This window comes from Monodelphis domestica, chromosome 6, assembly GCF_027887165.1.
Source record: "Monodelphis domestica isolate mMonDom1 chromosome 6, mMonDom1.pri, whole genome shotgun sequence".
NCBI lineage: Eukaryota > Metazoa > Chordata > Mammalia > Didelphimorphia > Didelphidae > Monodelphis > Monodelphis domestica.
Window position 1 is genome coordinate 42,328,769 of NC_077232.1, and position 17,953 is coordinate 42,346,721.

At 38.9% G+C, this 17,953-nt stretch overlaps 1 long non-coding RNA gene across 1 annotated transcript in view; it reads left to right on the plus strand.

Moving 5' to 3' along the window:
* The window catches only part of LOC130454998 (uncharacterized), a 36,765-nt gene extending 20,714 nt beyond the window's left edge, over positions 1-16,051 (plus strand). The window contains exon 2 of the long non-coding RNA XR_008912758.1: positions 10,383-16,051. This is a non-coding gene — a long non-coding RNA (uncharacterized LOC130454998). The remainder of the gene's footprint in view (positions 1-10,382) is intronic.
* The last annotated feature ends 1,902 nt before the right edge of the window (positions 16,052-17,953 follow it).

Genomic DNA, 17,953 nt, shown 5'->3' on the forward strand with positions numbered 1-17,953 from the left:
TCTCTCACTTCCTTAAATTCTTCCCTCTATTTGTAAATAAATGACCATAAAAGCCATTCTGACTTTAGTAATTCATTGGGATTTAGTAATTAAATCACTGGCAACCAACTCTCAAATACTCAATCCAACCATAAATTTTACCCCTTATAGACTGAGGGCATGGGCACTTGCGCTTTGCAGAGTTCTTGGGTTCAGGGTCCTGGGCAATGTCCATCAGGGTGTTAGGGAAAATGGCCTTTAACGAGATGGTGATTTGACTTGCCTGGAACATGATTCCTCCCATATCCCCCTTTGGGTATTGTAGCAAATGGATTTTTGCCCAATAAAGAAAATGAAGCCATTTCTCTTAACATGGTTTATTAATAGATGCTTATATCTGCTAACAGTCCTATCTCTTCGTTGTAAAAGGAGCTTTGTCCTCTTTCTGATTGGCCTGATAGTTTAACCTTAGGACCTTTCCTGTCAGTCCCCATTGGTGGATATTTCAAGAGAGGTGGTAGACTTGGAGACTTCAACTTTTCCCTCATTGCTTCATCACAGGAAAAGTGAGTCTCACAAGGAAAATGTTAGCACAAGCTTTTCCTTGCCAAAGTTCAGGAGCTAGTTTGCTGGTTTTCTTATTTAAAACAGTTCTTATTTACAGATAAATAAGAAGATCTCTAACCTAACTCTAAAAAAAGGCCACACACTGATATGCCTTGACACCTAGGATTAAATTATAGTAACTTAGAAGCTAGCTGACCTTTTTTTCTTTTAAAATTTTTTAAAATCTTGAATCAAAAGAACAATTATCAAGGAAGTAGGCACCCAAGCAAGGGCTAGAAGGTGGAGAAAACAGGCTGCTTTAGGAAAGTTGAAGAGTCTCATTAATCATCTTGTTTCAAAAGGAATCTTTTTGGGGCAGCTGGTTAGCTTAGTAGATTGAAAGCCAGGCCTAGAGATGGGAGGTCCTGGGTTCAAATTTGGATTAAGACCCTTTCTAGTTGTGTGATGCTGGGCAAGTCACTTAACCCCCATTGCCTAGCCCTTACCATTCTTCTGCCTTAGAACCAATACAGAGTATTGGTAAGACAGAAGGTAAGGGTTTAAAAAAAAAAAAAGGAGGAATCTTTCCAGAGGAAACAAAGTAGCCCCATCTCTTTCAGTCTAGTTTCTCCTTCTCTAGCAATGCAGTTGATCCTGTATGGGTTATAGATAAGGAAGTTCACCAGTCACAGATTGGTATTTGGCTAACTTAGAAGTACCTGTCCCACTGAGTCTTCAATGGGATACGGTCCCCTACCCTCAATTTTGTAGCATGGTTTTGTTTCACTCCTTGGAATTCCAGTCACTGCTGCAGATGACCGTGTCAAGCCTTTATAATAATCAGTGAAGTCTCCCCCTCCCCCTTTTACATGCAGCTGGAAAATAAAGATAGGCTGAGGATGAACATTTAGAACTTTGTATTACTTGAATTGCCTGTGAAATGGTAATTAGCTAATACACTCGCTAGGATTTATGCATTAAGGAAATTATATATAGAATACTGCAAAGGCTTAAGAAAGGTCTCATGTAGAAATGATTACAATTCAACATTATTATCATACTACTCCATCTAGACTGGCCCTGGGGAGGGGATAGTGGGGGGGGGGTGGCAGAAGACAGAGATGGCCAGTTCCTTTTCCATAGGAATTGCCTCTGCAGGTGCTGACTGTGAGAGCTGGGCTGCAAATAGGACCCATGGTTTTAGATGTGCTGTCTGTCTCAGAGTACCAGTGCTTAACTGACTGTAGAAAGCAGGAGTTTACAAGTAGAGATCAGGAAGGCAATCTCTGTCTCCAAAATGATCTCGTTGTTTCTAAAATGAGGGAGTTGGGAGCAGCTGGGTAGTTCAGTGGATTAAGAGCCAGGCCTAGAGATGGAAGGTCCTGGGTTCAAATCTGGCCTCAGACACTTCCCAGCTGTGTAACCCTGGGCAAGTCACTTAACCCCATTGCCTAGCCCTTACTGCTCTTCTGCCTTGGAACCAATACACACTATTTATTCCAAGACCGAAGGTAAGGGTTTAAAAATAAACAAATGAATCAAAAAAACAAAATGAGAGAGTTGAACTAGAGACTCCCTGAGAGCTCCCTTCTAGTTCTAGATCCACGTGATCTGATGATGCTACTAAAGATATTAGAACTCAATGCTCAGGGGGAGTGAAAGGAACAGATTTACCCAAGGAAAAGCATTCACCCTTGAAATAGGCTCCCCTGGCAGCCCTGCTCTGCTGTCTGGGCTCTGGCCACAATAGGATCTGTTGAAAAAAATCAAGAAGAATGCAACACATTTGAGGAACACAGAGAAGCATGGGAAGGTTTATATGAATTGATGCCAAATAGAAGAAGGCCCCAGGAGAAACAGATGCAATGACTACAACCACTTAAATGGTCAGAATGACAACCACCATTTCAAACAAACAACACTTAACACTCTGAAATGGGAATGGGTAACCAAAGCTGGCTCCAAATCAGAGATGTAAAGCTACAACTGTACTTGTTGTCAGGGGTGGGGAGTCTATTGCTGGGGAGCACTGTTTATACTATCAAACTCTGTGGACATGTAGGTGAGTTTTGTGAAATTGCTTCTCTTCTCTCTTTTTTATTTTTGTTCTTTGTTAAAAGGAAATCACAAGACATATAGGTGGCACAATGGCTAGAGTTCTAAGCCTGAAGTCAGAAAGACTCATCTTCCTGAGTTCAAATCTGACCTCAGATACTAGCTGTGTGACCCTGGACAAGTCTCTTACCCATATTTGTCTGTTTCCTTATCTGTAAAGTGAACTGGAAAAGGAAATGGAAAAGCATGCCTAGTATCTTTACCAAGAAAACCCCAAATGGAGTTGTGAAAAGTGAGACACAACTAAAAATGACTGAACAAAACATCACAAAGGAAAATGCCATCTCTATCTAGAGAAAAAATGAAATCTGGATGCAGACTGCAGCAGATTTTTTTCACTTTATTTTTCTTGTTTTTATTTCCTTTTGGCAACATAGCTAATATGGAAATATGTTTTGTATAATGTCACATGTATAATTGATATCATATTGCTTGTCTTTTCAGTGGATGGAGAAAGGGCTGAAGGAAAGGGGAGAATTGAGAATTCAATTTTTTAAAAGTTACTGTTAAAATTAAATATAATTATTAAAACATAAAATAAAAATAAATTTAGAGTAGTTTCAAAGGGAAGGCACTAGTTCGGCTTTTGGCATCCATGATGGTGGAGTAAGGAACATTCCAAGCTCATTCAGACCCATCTCCAAACAATCAGAAAGAAGGCACTAAAATTAAGGAAGACTGGGAAAGATTTTTTGCAGAAGGTGAGACTTCAACTGAGACTTGAAAAAAGCCAGGAGGCAGAGATGAAAAGCAAGTTTGTTCCAGGATGGGAGACAGCCAACGTTTTTACTGTTGAGAAACTGACTGTTATGTCCAAATAACAGCAAGACCAGTGTCTCTGGATCGCAGAATAGTAAGAGGAGAATAAGATAGAAGATTGGAAAGATGGGAAGGGACCAAGATTGAAAGGGTCTTTCTGTGACCCTGCCATGGTCCCTTTAAATTTCTGTTCTGAAAGAGATATTGGCACATTGGGAATGTAATTTCTGGTTTACATTCCCATTTTTGTATTCTTCAACTAAAGACAGGCAATAGTAGCTCTGCCAAGAGTCAGTGGGATCGTTGAATGGAAATTTAATTTACATAAGAACTAGCTAAAGGAGGAAGGGTAGGAAGGTTCAATCTTCTTAAAGTAAAGTTTTATAGTGAAGTTTTCTAATTAGAATTAGGCATTAGTGTGTGACTATACTCACCAACGCCCCCATCCAGCTGTCTCTCTTCAAGTGACTAAGCTGTGGACTCTGCAAATGCAGATAGAGACCAAAGCTATAGACCAAAGGAAAATAGAGGATAGAAGGGTAGAGTCTGGATAAAACCATTGAGCTGAGTCAACAATAAGCCTTAGATTTTACAAATAATATACCAACTGAAGTAGCTATGAAAAAAGAGTCACTTTAAAATGGTGTCATCCCTACTTTTAATTTCTTGAATTTCTTCTTTATATATGTAGTCAGATTCAGTCACTCCTTCAATTTTCATCTTCTAAAGTACCATTACCACTTCCTCTGATGGTACACCAAATATGGTTCTCCTGTGGTTTACCATACAAATGCTAGCAGATCTGTACTACTTCACATGTATATTTCCTTCTATTTTCATCTACCTTTATGTGATAAAGCCTCACATGTTGTAAGGGCTCTCTCCCCACATGTAGCATAGGGATGTTATTGTGTGGCTCAAAAGGAGGCAGAACAAACATCATCTCTAGCCTCTTATTCCCTCTCTCAGAGAACTGAGAGAGACTTAATACCTGCCAAAAGAGGAAGCAAGAAGTTGGGAACAGATGGTTTGGCTTCTTTGCTATACTCAGAAAAAATGGTACCAGGCTGGAATTATATCTAGGTGTTCCCTTAAATATTACTAGTCTAGGTAATAAGATTTTTAGGTTCAAATTTAATTTTGTGCACTGTTCGTTATTGGGGAAAAGGGGGATCCCAAGCTTTATATTGGAGGTTTGACTTCTTTCATATTGAATACCTGTTCTACAATGAACTCATATAATAAACATAGCATAGAAACCCAATTATCCCTATCATAGCAAAATACAATCATAGAAAGTATACACATGAAAATATAGAGTGAAAAAGTCCTCCCACTGGGAGTGAGATAACTCAGATCACTCAATCAAGAGAGAGAGTCCTGGATCTTATCCAAAGGGATACTTCCTAGTATAGAAAGGTGGGGGTAGAGACATGATAGAGACTGCTAGTTCCCCTCATATTAGCTTCTTCCCAGATTTTTTTCTTCAACTACCTGAAGTGGGGTTGGCCTCTTATATTTCTTCTCTTGAGGCTAAACCAGAAGACCCTCAAGAACAGCATAATAATTAAAAATGGGTTTGACAAATATGAGAACTAAAAAAAATTATTGTGGTCACCATTTATTAAAAAATAATTAAATTCTTAAGTCAAAATGACTGTTAGCAGTTTTTATTTACCACAAGGTAGAGATATTAAAGTGGGAAATATAGGAAAGAGGTAGAAAAAGTTGCCTAGCTACAAATACCCTAAGTCCTAATCCTAGTGCCTCCAGACCACAAATGTGAATCCAAAAGTGAATCTCACCAGAATCCAAGATCCTAATCAGGAAGCCAAAATCCTCCCAAAGAGTGAAGAGAGGGTAGCTCAGTGGATTGAGAGCCAGGTCTAGAGACAGGAGGTCCTAGGTTCAAATCTGGTCTCAGACACTTCCCAGCCGTGTGACCCTGGGCAAGTCACTTGGCCCCCATTGCCTAGCCCTTAACACTCTTCTGCCTTGGAGCCAATACACAGTATTGATTCCAAGATGGAAGGTAAGGGTTTAAAAAAAAAAGAGCCAAGAGACGCTGAAAAACCTCCAAGAACCTTCATGGCACATGAGGCCAAGACTGCCAAGAGTTTTCACCAGAGCTCACACTGAAGAGAGTGTCCCACTGAAGCGCAGAGACAGAGACAGAGACAGAGACAGAGAGAGAATCTTTGCCAAAGAACCAAGAAAGGAATTCATTCTTCTCCTTGATCTTGCCTTTTATAGCCCTTTTTCCACATCACTTCCTGTCTCTTTCTCACTTCACAAGAACCGATCACAGCATCCCTATTTGCCTAGCCCAAGGGGATGGGCAGTGCTTGTGGCCTTTGGGGTTATGAACTTTTTTTTTTCAAGTAAGTGTCTTGTGAACTCTCTTACTTAGTGACTAAGTATTAAGTAGATATTCTTTTAGTTTTTGATTGAGTAACTCAAAATGGACAAAGGGAATTTTAAAAAAAATCCTTTCACCAGAGACTCAAGAACTCAAAACAAGAGACTGGAGCTTTCTTGCTCTCAGCAACTCAGGGTAAGGGTACCCTCTATCATCAAAGTGAAAGTCTGCAATGCCAGTGAGCTTTGGGACTAGGATTCCATAGGCTTTCAAGGATGATTTGACTTCTCTGTGTCTAGGACCATTTGAACAGTTTCTAAGAGTTAAAGGTCATTTCATAAACTATTCTAGAGGAAGACCACAGAAGCAGGATGACAAGGGATGTGACCTCACCAAAGAGCAAAAGTCAACTGAAATGAAAATATGCTGAAGGAAAAGCTCTGTCAGGAACTTGGGATGGCAAAGGGTGAAAAGGAGAATCAGATATTCTTGAGACTAAAAAGCAGGTGCCTATAATTCTATGGGTGATGTTTAGGAGCATCAGGAATTAGCTTCATGGCTTTTTCATTAGAGATTAGACTGAGAGTGGTGAGCTTGGTAGCTTGGAAGAGGAATGTTTGAATGGTGAGCTGGGTTGCTTATTGGAATGAGACTAAATAGCAAGAAAGTAGTGTTCAGAAAGTGAATTTAGAGGTGTGTAAAAGGAATTTCCACCCCTCCCTCTCCTGGATTGTTGACCTACTTCCCACATCCCATTTTGTGTGCCTGTGTTGCGTGACATGGCGATGATGAGGGAGAATAAAGGTGTGGTATAGGAGGTGCAGAGATCTGGGCACTTCCCTGATTGGTGGTGTGAGAGGTGGACGGAGAGTCATGTGGAAGGATCAACATGTGGTCAGATTTAGAGTACAATAATAGCCTTTAAAGCTCTACCTATTTGCTTCTTTTATTGCAAGTGATTATTAATAAACTATGGAAAATAAGAAACTGGAATTATTAATTTATTTATAACAGAAGGAAGGTGGTTTCTGTAGTCATATATGGGATTGGAGAGAATGACTTGGTGTGTGCTAGGGCAAGTACCAAGAGTAAGAGCTTGGGAGTCCTAGAGTTTGCATGAGAGCAGATGGAGTCACAATAGTAATTGTGTTGGGTTTTAGGACCGTGACCTGGTTCCAGGCGCTGCTCTGCCATTGCCCCACATACAGCAATTGCCTGGAAAAGGCAAACTGTAGTGAGACCTGCAAGGTCAGGGTGCTTCATATAGCAGATATGAATTATGGTTTTCTTTGCTCCTTATGGCATGAGATGACTAAGGTCATGAATTTTTGTGATAACTTGACAGTGATAGATAAGGTGTAAATGGTACAGAACAATCTCAAAATCCAAATACAGTTCCTTGTTACATGTGTGTATATGTATTTCATATGAAACATAGGGCTTTGATCTAGGGCATTAATATTAGGGAGGATGCTCTTTTCCCCAATGGTGACAAAATTATTCACTAGGATAATTGCACACATAGTCACCACATTTTCTGAGTCTCTAGCATGCTCCTCCATGATTATTTTACCTCTTAGGTATGGATTCTTAACCTGAGATCCATGCACTTATCTTAAAAATGTTTTGACAACTATATTTCAATATAATTGGCTTTCTTTGTAATCTTGTATATTTTATTTGATGCATTTTGAAACATCCTGAAAAGAGGTCCATAGGCTTCACCAGACTGCTGAAGGCATGATGTAAAAAAGGTTAAGAATTGCTGTTCTAAAAGATAAAAATGCCCTAGTTATAGTTCTGTAAAATATATACTTTTGTCTCAGGTTTAGAGCTAGAAGAACCCAAGAGGTCACTTCAATCTGCCATATTTTAGATTAATAACCTAAGACTGGGGGCAGCTGGGTGACTCAGTGGATTGAGAGTCAGGCCTAGAGATGGGAGGTCCTAGGTTCAAATCTGGCCTCAGACACTTTCTAGCTGTGTGACCCTGGGCAAGTCACTTAACCCTCATTGCCTAGCACTTACCACTCTTCTGCTTTAGAACCAATACACAGTATTGATTCCAAGACGGAAGGTAAGGGTTAAAAAAAAAAAAAGAACCTAAGACTGAGGTAAAGTCATTTGTCCAAGATCACATAAGTAGGAAGTAGCACAGTGAAGATGTGACTCTAAGTCCTCTGACTCAAAAACCTAGCTCTTTCCACTATACCATCAATACATGGTGCTTGTATGGTTCCACTATACTAGGTAGTTCCTTCTTAATAATTTTCCTCCATAACATTTTGAAAAATGTTAGCTAGCAGCTTACGATCTTAATTTATCATATTCTAACCAAAGAAGCTGAAAATGATGAGGTATGTTTATCTACTCATACTGAATTTTAGAAGTACTAAACTTAATGATTTATTTTGTTAAATACAATTTGGGAATAAACATGTGCCTTTCCCTTCTTCCTTCCCACCCTACCCCATGGAAATACATTAAATATGTACCATAGCTGTTGCAAATTTTTTGGCACTACATTCTCATTTGTCTCCAGGACAGTTCCATTAGACTGTCTAAATAGTCATTATTCCCAGATTATAAGGAATGTTTTTCTGCATATTAAAAACACAGTTTAGAATCAGCCTTAAAAAAAGAAATAATTGTCACAAGGGAAACTGGGACTTTGGGAAGAAGGTGGGAGTGGGAGAAGAACATCCCTAACACTTTTTTGAAACTGACATCAGGGAGGATGAGTATTTCCTTTCCAAATATGGCCCTTATACCACATACCACAGAATGGTTAGGTCTAATCAAGGAGGGTACTTTTGTTATGTGTAATTGGAGGCCCCCCCAGGTCCATTTGTATAAGATTGTCCATACTGGTGAAGGTTGGTTACTTCTTGCCTTGGTGAATGAAGGGTGGAGTTGGGAGCTCTTGCACAAGAAGAGATTCTGGTTTTCTACCTTCCACCTTCAAGAGAGAAGGAATGAGGTTCTAGAATCTCTTGAGGTCCCTAAAGGGAAGAGGAGACTCTGGTAAGATGCTGACAAGTAGAAGAGTCAAACCCTGGATCATAGCTTTATCCTTAGCTTACTACACTAGAGACTTTGAGGAATTTTCCCTTTGGGTGAGTGTGGGAATCGATTTCATGGTCGAGTTGAATTATCTCATTTCAGTACAAGAATTCATTTACTTTATGTGTTTTCTGGTATATTCTCATTTGAATACTTCTCTAATTTTAGTTTGCATTTAGTTTGGCTAAATAGATTTGTTTGCTGTTTTCTTTGTGTGTTTATTGTGAAACTGGCATTTGATGGGAAGAGAATCAAGCTTTGGCTACATAGCTTGAGAAACTCCTTCCCTGTTGAGAGATTGGGATCAGAAATGCAGCTTGAACTTCAAAATTAATTCCCCTACACTAACAATATTCAAGGAGGAAGATAAATATAATTCCAGTCTGGTACCTTTCTCTGAGGAGAACAGAGTGGCCAACCTCCAGCTTCGCCTTCTGGCAGGAATCAAAGTCTCTCTTGGGGAAGGGTGGGTGGGGGAGACTCTTGCATTATCTATTCATACCTCCCTTCTAGCCCAATCTAGACAGATCCCTGAGGACACAGGCAGCACACATACATACCCCTTACATATTCTCATGTCATCAGCATTCTACATTTGCAATTTGGGGCTTTTTCAAGGAAAAAAGAGAACAGTGTGGGTGTTCAATTCCTGGGGTTGCAACAAAAGGAATATCACTCCTCCTTCCTATTCCCTTTTACTTATTGGATCTGATCACAATATGTTGTTTCTGTCTCAACAACGTCTCTCTTATATATCTCCTTTTCTCCACTCATAAACAGTACCATGGTGCAAGCTGCCATTACTTCATGCCTCTGCTATTTTACTACTCTTTTGGTTCCTTTTCCTGTCTTCAGTTTATCCTCCTTCTACAGTTTGTCCTCCACAAAGCTGCCAAATTGTTTTATTTTGTTTTTTAAACCTTTACCCTCTGCTTAAGATCAATTCTAAATATTGGTTCCAAGACAAAAGGGCTTTAAGGGCTAGGCAACTGGGATTAAGTGACTTGTCTAGGGTCATGCAACTAGGAAGTGTCTGATGTCAAATTTGAACACAGAACCTCTTGTGTCCAGGCCTGGCTTTCTCCACTGAGCCACCTAAGCTGCTTTTGCCAAATTGATTTTTAGGTACTGGTTTTACCATGTCACACACACGGACTCCATCCCCCCTTCAACAAACTCTAGTGGTCTCCCATAACCTCTAGGATCAAATACTTGTATTTTTTTTTCAACCCTTACCTTCTATCTTAGAATCAATACTGTATATTGGCTCCAAGGCAGAAGAGTGGTAAGGGCTAGGAAATAGGGTTCAAGTGACTTGCCCAGGGTCACACAGCTGGGAAGTGTCTGAGGCCAGATTTGAACCTAGGACCTCCTGCCTGGCTCTCACTCCACTGAGCTACCCAGCTGCCCCCCAAATACATGTATTTGTGTAAGACTCTTTTGTTGTTAGGGATTGTTTTTCTCACTGTTCCTCATGAGGGATGAAGTTTTCCAGACCTTGGAGCAAGAGAGCTCCTAGTGTTCTGACTTCTAACTTCTTTTGGTTCCTGATTCTTTTCAGAGAATGGTCTCTGAAGAGAAAGAGATTGAGAAGAAGCTAACATGTAGAAGAATAGTGTCAAACTCAAAGGAAAAGTGCAAATGAACATTATTTATGTTTGATTGTATTTTTATTTATTTTGTAAATATTTCCCAATCAGAGACTGTTGTTGGACTTGTGAACTGATCCAGCTCTTCTGGAGAGTAATTTGGAACTTTGCCCAAAGGGCTATAAAACTGTGCAAACCCTTTGACCCAGCAATCTGTATCCCATAGAGATTTTTTAAAAAGAGGAAAAGGACCTATTTGCACAAAAATATTTAAAGAAGCTCTTTTCGTGGTGGAAAAGAATTGGAAATTGAGGGGATGCCCATGAGTTGAGGAATGGCTGAATAAGGTGTGGTATATGATTGTAGTGAAATACTATTGTGCTTTAAGAAATATCAGATAGCTCTGTGACCTTGAACAATTCACTTAATTGTAATAGAAATGAACATTATGTTATTGATTCTAAGATGGAAGGTAAGGGTTTAAAAAAATATCAAATAGAATAATTCCAGGAGAGCTCATTCCCTCTGTGTGTTTTCTGGTATATTCTCATGAGTATACCTTCTTTGATTTCTTTTTGCTTTCAGCCTAGATAAATGGTTTCCTTGCTATTAACTACATTTGGTTTTTGTGGAACTGGCATTTGGTGGCGAGGGAATCAAGCCTTGGATATATAGCTCATTCTTTCCTTTAAAAGGATAGTGATCAGGAGCATAGCTTGAACCTAAAAATTATTTTCTTTTTTAAACCCTCACCTTCCATCTTAGAATCAATACTGGGTATTGGTTCTAAAGCAGAAGAGTGGTAAGGACTAGGCAATGGGGGTCAAGTGACTTGCCCAGGGTCAGAAATTGTTTGAATACATATTTATATTGAAAATCCATTTGCACCAATAGGAAAAATTATAGTAAAATTATTTTTTAAATTGCATCAAATCATTGGTCCTTCTAGTATATATCTTCAGAAAGGATTGATTGAACATTTTACTCTTCTGCTCAAAGTACTTTCTTTTTTTTTTTAATCCTTACCTTTTGTCTTGGAATCAATACTGTGTATTGGTTCCAAGGCAGAAGAGTGGTCAGAGCTGGGAAATGGGGGTTAAGTGACTTGCCCAGGGTCACATAGCTAGGAAGTGTCTGAAGTTAGATTTGAACCCAGGCCCTCCCATCTCTGGATCTGGCTCTTAATCCACTGAGCCACTTAGCTGCCCCTTATTTTCTTAGATTAACAATAATATATATATATATGTTTGTGTGTGTATGTGTATATATGTACACATATACATACACACATATATTCCTACATACCTATATACACAAACCATATATCCATACAGATCTGTAGATATTGATATAAATATATATGTGTACCCCTTGGAGAAGGGTGTGCAAATTATATTCTATAAAGATAACTCTCTTTGCGTCACATCTGGATAGACCCAATGGACACATATAAGTTTCATGGGTGACACCCCTGTACATATTTGTTGTCATTGTTTAGTCATTTTAGTTCTACCTGACTCTTCATGACCCCATTTGGGGTTTTCTTGACAAAGACATGGGATACTTTTCTATTTCTGTCTCCAGTTCATTTTATAGATGAGGAAACTGAGGCAAACAGGATTAAGTGACTTGCCCAGGGTCACCCAGCTAGGAAGAATCTGAGGCCATATTTAAACCCAGGAAGATGAGTCTTCCTGATTTCAAGCTCAGAACTCTATCCATTGCACCACCTCACTGACCAAGCCCCATACACATATGAAATCCTCTATTTGGTATTTTGTAAAAAATAGACTCGAATCCAGGACTTCAATCCCCAGAAGCCCTTGCTCCACTTCCCCAGAATGCTTTGTAATCTCACTGAAAACCTCACCTGGGCGGAGAACAAGATGGGGTATTTAACCTGATTGCAAAGGCTTTTGTTCGCTGTTCTCCTCCTGGCTCCGCTGGCAAACAGACGTGTCTCATGATGTGAGTGAAATTTGGGTGGGCCTCATGGCTCACCTAGCATGTGCATCTCTTGCTTGTATTTTCTTTAATCCTTGACCTTTAATAAGCCACTAAAAAAAATAATACTCCTTGCAGAGAGAAACTAATTTCTACATGCCTCAGTCTCCCCTAAATTTTAATCTTTACAGTTTTGGCTTACCACTTTGGAAAAACGAAATACTCTCAATCTTCTGATTCTTTTCTGATCTTAAGTTCAGCTTTTAATAGCTAGTGCCTAGAAATTTTTTTGATCCACTTTTCTCTGGCTGAGGTTTTTTACCCTTGCAAAGCAGCTGCTTGTTCCAGCCATTAGATAGCTCACAGGCTCGCTCCGGACCTATTGCGTTTGCTGCCCACCTGGCCCCTGGCTGCTAAGTTCTGCCTGCCTGCCACTGCCACCTGCTTCGGACAGCCACTTCTCCTTGCCTGTGTGTGTCCTTGTCTGCAGCCCCCGCTCCAGGCTCCAGACCTGTTTGCAGATTGCAGCTCACCTGCCCACCCTGGCTGCCTGCTCTGGCTCCTGGCCCTGCTTGCCTATGTTCCTAGCCTACCCGGGTGCTCTCTCTAGCACACCCGGCCCCTGTTTAACCCAGATTGCAATCACCTGGTGATCTGCCTGCCCAACAAACTCTAGCCTTGGAGCAGATTCACTCATCACTCAGGACTCATTTCTACCAGCTGGTAACAAACAAACAGGGGCATTGGCCACGTGGGGGGAGGGGAGAGACAAGAGGGAAAGGAGAATGGGTAATTTTCCCTTAGGCTAAGGGGTATTGACCATGTGGGCGGATCATAGGAGGAGAGAAAAAAGGGAGAGGAGAAGAAATAGACTTACGAACAGGAACTTAAAAACATGGCTATTTTACAAGGATGTCTTTTAATTGCATTGATCCTTTTATTGACTTCACCTGCGTTCCTTTTAGCTAACTTTGGGGGAAAAACTCTGCTTCTCAGCAAACTAAGAGCCAGGCCTAAAGACATGTGGTCCTGGGTTAAAATCTGGCTTCAGATACTCCCCAGCTGTGGGGCCCTGGATGGGTCCCTTAACCCCCATTGCCTAGCCCTTACCACTATGCCTTCCGACAATAGACATTTAAATGGATAATTAATAGTAAAAAAGCACACCTAAGGAACTTTAAAGACTGGAGTTTATATATTTTAAGGCATTTCAGACTCCAATGGTTTATATAAATCTCTGTATTTCTATTGCATTTTCCTGATTGTTTTGTTTAAGATATAACTTTGTGATTTTAAGTTCATATATTATTGGATTCAATATTATTCTGTTATACTGTTCATTTAATGTACTGAGTTTTAAAATTCTGTTGCTTTTCCCCTATAACCATATATTGAAAAAATATCATTGTAATTAAGCCCATTATGAAAAAACATCTTTTTTCTATTTTTGCCTTTATAAATTGTCACATAGAGGATAGATGGACTTCATCAGAACTGGACAATTGTATTAACAACTTTGGAAATTTTAATGTGCTAAATATCTCAACTGATTTTAAGGGTTTTTTAAATATGATTTTTGGAATTTTTTTTTAACAATCTCTGGTTATTTTTGCCTGCCCCTACCATGAGGTAAGACCCATAGCTGAAGTGAAATACAATTATAACCCCCAATCTTCCTGCATTTCTAAATATGTGAATGGAAGTTGGGGCAGTTAATCTCAGGGCATGTATCCCTAAAAAAAGCCTCCAAAAAGGAGCACCCCTCATTTATACTTTTCAGCTCATTACTTTACTTCTACCAGAATGATATGTAGATTTCTTGATTATGTTTTTAACCCAAAATGAGTTTTATTTTGTTTAAAAATATGTTTAATACCAAGGTTGAAAGATTTGCTACATTTGTAAAAAAAACTTGTGACAAATATCCATCAATTCATAGGTTTAAAAAAATGCCATACAACAACTTATGTAAAATATGATAGTGTGTTTGTTTGCTATTGTAATTAATTGGGCTATTGAGAATTTTGGGGATATTGATATTACATATTTGTACTACTATTCTTTAAAAATGAAAAACGTTACCTTGCTCAATTCATTTGCCTTATACTCACAGTGATCATGGCCAGATATGAAGAGGAAATGGATATCATTTTTGGTGAGAAAGCCTTGTATGCTATATTTTCTTAGCTGACACAGTGTGTCAATGATTATAAGCTATATTTTTTAATTTTTAAAGCTCTTTTATTATATTTTCTTGTATGTGCAATATACTATTTCAGTGTTTTTTAATTTTTCTCTCTTTTTTATATTTCAAGCACATGTCACCAGCATTACGATTTTCTTTAACTTTTTGATTTTTCAGTACTATAAGTTTAAAATACATTTGCTAATGCATGCCCCAAAAGCTTGTGACTATAAAAATGATGCCACTAATTATTTAAAAAATTATGGGACCTTGCTTAATAATTCTGTCTGATTCCAGGACAAGATATACACACAAGAGCCATTGCACAGAGCCAAAGAAAAGCCAATCCAGGATGGATTGATGCACTTCTAGGCCAATGGAAAGATTTTGAACCTAGTGTGAAGACTCAAGGTTACTGTGTTTATTGTTGCTAGACATAGGCTTTCCTTGTGTCCACACTCACTCTGAAAATACTCACAGATGAGTATCCCCGAAACCTTGGCTCCTACTTGGCTCCTATAATCTGGTCCCTTTGCTGTCTTTCATAGTGTGGTACCTTTCTGTAGTCCTGGCTACTGCCTGGGTAAATGCATCAATGCTTAGAACATTTTAATTGGGCCCTAATTTAAGGACCTGTTATAGATTTATTTTTCTTTTTACTTGGAATTTTTACACATAAGACTTTGATAGTCTATATTTTCATCCAGTATTTTCTTTTTTTATTTGGATTTTTCTGATGTCTTTTTAATTTCTCTTACCAATTAGTTCATATACCTCATACCTCAGCCATGCATCCCTAAGTGATCCTGTATTTTTCAATCACCCACAACATGGGGAAATGTAAAAAAATATTATTATTTAAATTGCAAAGTTTAAATTCTTTTTTAGAAAATGTAAAAAAAGATTATTATTTAAATTCCTTTTGAGAAGAATTTTAGGTAAAGAAAGATGATATCTCTCTGAATCCAGAAACTGAACTGTTGAAGATACCATGAAGAAGCCTCCAGACCACAAGTGCACAAAAATGAACTTTGGGTGTGGTTGATTGAACATTTATTTGTATGTATACTTTCATGCCAAAGGGGACTGCCCCCTAACTGACTTTTTGTCAATGCGACCAGCAATGATTGGTTTTGTTTTGTTTTTTTTCCCCCTCTTATCCTCATATTATTGTAATCTTTAAGTTGATTATGTTTACATGATCCTTTGGGGGGAAAATTAATTTTTTCCAAAAATGATCACACAGCGAAATGTAAAAAATAGACTCGAATCCAGGACTTCAATCCCCAGAGGCCCTTGCTCCACTTCCCCAGAATGCTTTGTAATCTCACTGAAAACCTCATCTGGGCAGAGAACGAGATGGGATATTTAACTGGATTGCAAAGGCTTTTGTGCACTCGTCTCATGATGTGAGTGAAATTTGAGTGGGCCTCATGGCCCACCTAGCATGTGCTTCTCTTGCTTGTATTTTCTTTAATCCTTGACCTTTAATAAACCTCTAAAAAAAAATAATACTCCTTGCAGAGAGAAACTAATTTCTACATGTCTCCGCTTCCCCCAAAATTTTAACTGTTACAATTTGAAGTCTATAACAATATTGTCCCTTCTTGCCTTTCCATTGTTCTTATACTTTCTTCCCTTCCAAGATCCAACCACACTAACTTTCTTGTTATTTCTTAACCAGAATACCTCTTCTTTCTACTCAGTGCCTTTGTACAAGTTGTCCTCCATGCCTGGAATTTTCTCTCCTTACCTCCACAGTCTGACTTCCTTGACTTCCTTTGGGTCTTAGTCTCACCTTCTGTAAAAAGCCTTCCCTGGCTTTGTGGATGTGTGTGTCTCTTCCCTAGCTAGAACCTCCTTAAAGGATTTCTACATGATATTGAAGAGCCTCCTTGAACTGATGCAGAGTGAAATGAGCAGAACCAAGAGAACATTGTACACAGAAAGTGAAACATTGTGGAATGACTTGTGGGTTTAAAAAAAATATTGTGGCTAGGGGACTTTATTTCCTAGTATTCTTTACTCTTCCTGGGGGTCCCTTGTCTTGCATCCCTGTGTTGCACCCTGGCATGGGTCTGTTTATAAATTTTGCTGACACTCATGCTGTGGGACTTTTGGGCTTTTGCTTTGGTTCGAGCATGGCAAGTGTGAGTCTCTGGCTCTTTGCTTTGCTCACTCAGCTAAGAGAACCCCTTTCTCACTTTGTTGTTATTAAATCCTATAAATTTAAATACTTGGAGTATTCATTCATTTTTTTAAATTTAAACATTATTTTATTTGGTCGTTTTCATACATTGTTCATTGGAAACAAAGATCGTTTTCTTTTCCTCCCCTCCCCCCCCCCCCCCCCCCCCGCCTTTCTCTCTCCCATAGCCAACGCATGATTCCACTGGTTGTCACATGTGTTTTTGACTCGAACCCATTTCCCTGTTGTTGGAATTTGCATTATAGTGTTCATTTAGAGTCTCTCCTCAGTCTTATCTCCTCCAACCCTGTAGTCAAGCAGTTGTTTTTCATCTGTGTTTTTACTCCCACAGTTTATCCTCTGCTTGTGGGTAGTATTTTTTTTTTTAGATCCCTGCAGATTGTTCAGGGAAATTGCATTGATACTAATGGAGAAGTCTATCACCTTCGATTGTACCACAATGTATCAATCTCTGTGTACAATGTTTTCCTGGTTCTGCTCCTTTCGCTCTGCATCACTTCGTGGAGGTTGTTCCAGTCTCCATGGAATTCCTCCACTTTATTATTCCTTTAGCACAATAGTATTCCATCACCAACATATACCACAGTTTGTTCAGCCATTCCCCAATTGATGGGCATCCCCTCGTTTTCCAGTTTTTGGACACCACAAAGAGCACAGCTATGAATATTCTTGTACAAGTCTTTTTGTCCATTATCTCTTTGGGGTACAAACCCAGCAGTGCTATGGCTGGGTATTCATTCATTTTTAGTCTTACAGGTCCAATGTAATGTATTTTACTACTAGCAGCAATGCAATGATCCAGGACAATCCCAAGGGACATATGAGAAACAATGCTATCACATGGAGAGGAAGAACTGGGGGAGTAGAAACCCAGAAGAAAAACATATGACTTCTCACTTGTTTATATGGGTATATGATTTGGAGTTTTGGTTTTAAAAGATTGCTCTATTGCAAAAATAAATAATATGGAAATTGGTATAAGTGATAACATTTGTATAACCCAGTGGAATTGCTGTTGGCTCTGGGAGCAGGAAGGGAAAGAAACTAAATCGTGGAAACATGGAAAAATATTTTTTAAATAAAAAAAATTAGAACCTCCTTAAGTGCAAATTTTCTAGCTTATATATCTTTATATTCCCCCACCAACAGTTTCTTGCCTATGCTAGATTCTCACTAAAGATTTAAGTTATTAAATTAGATTAAAT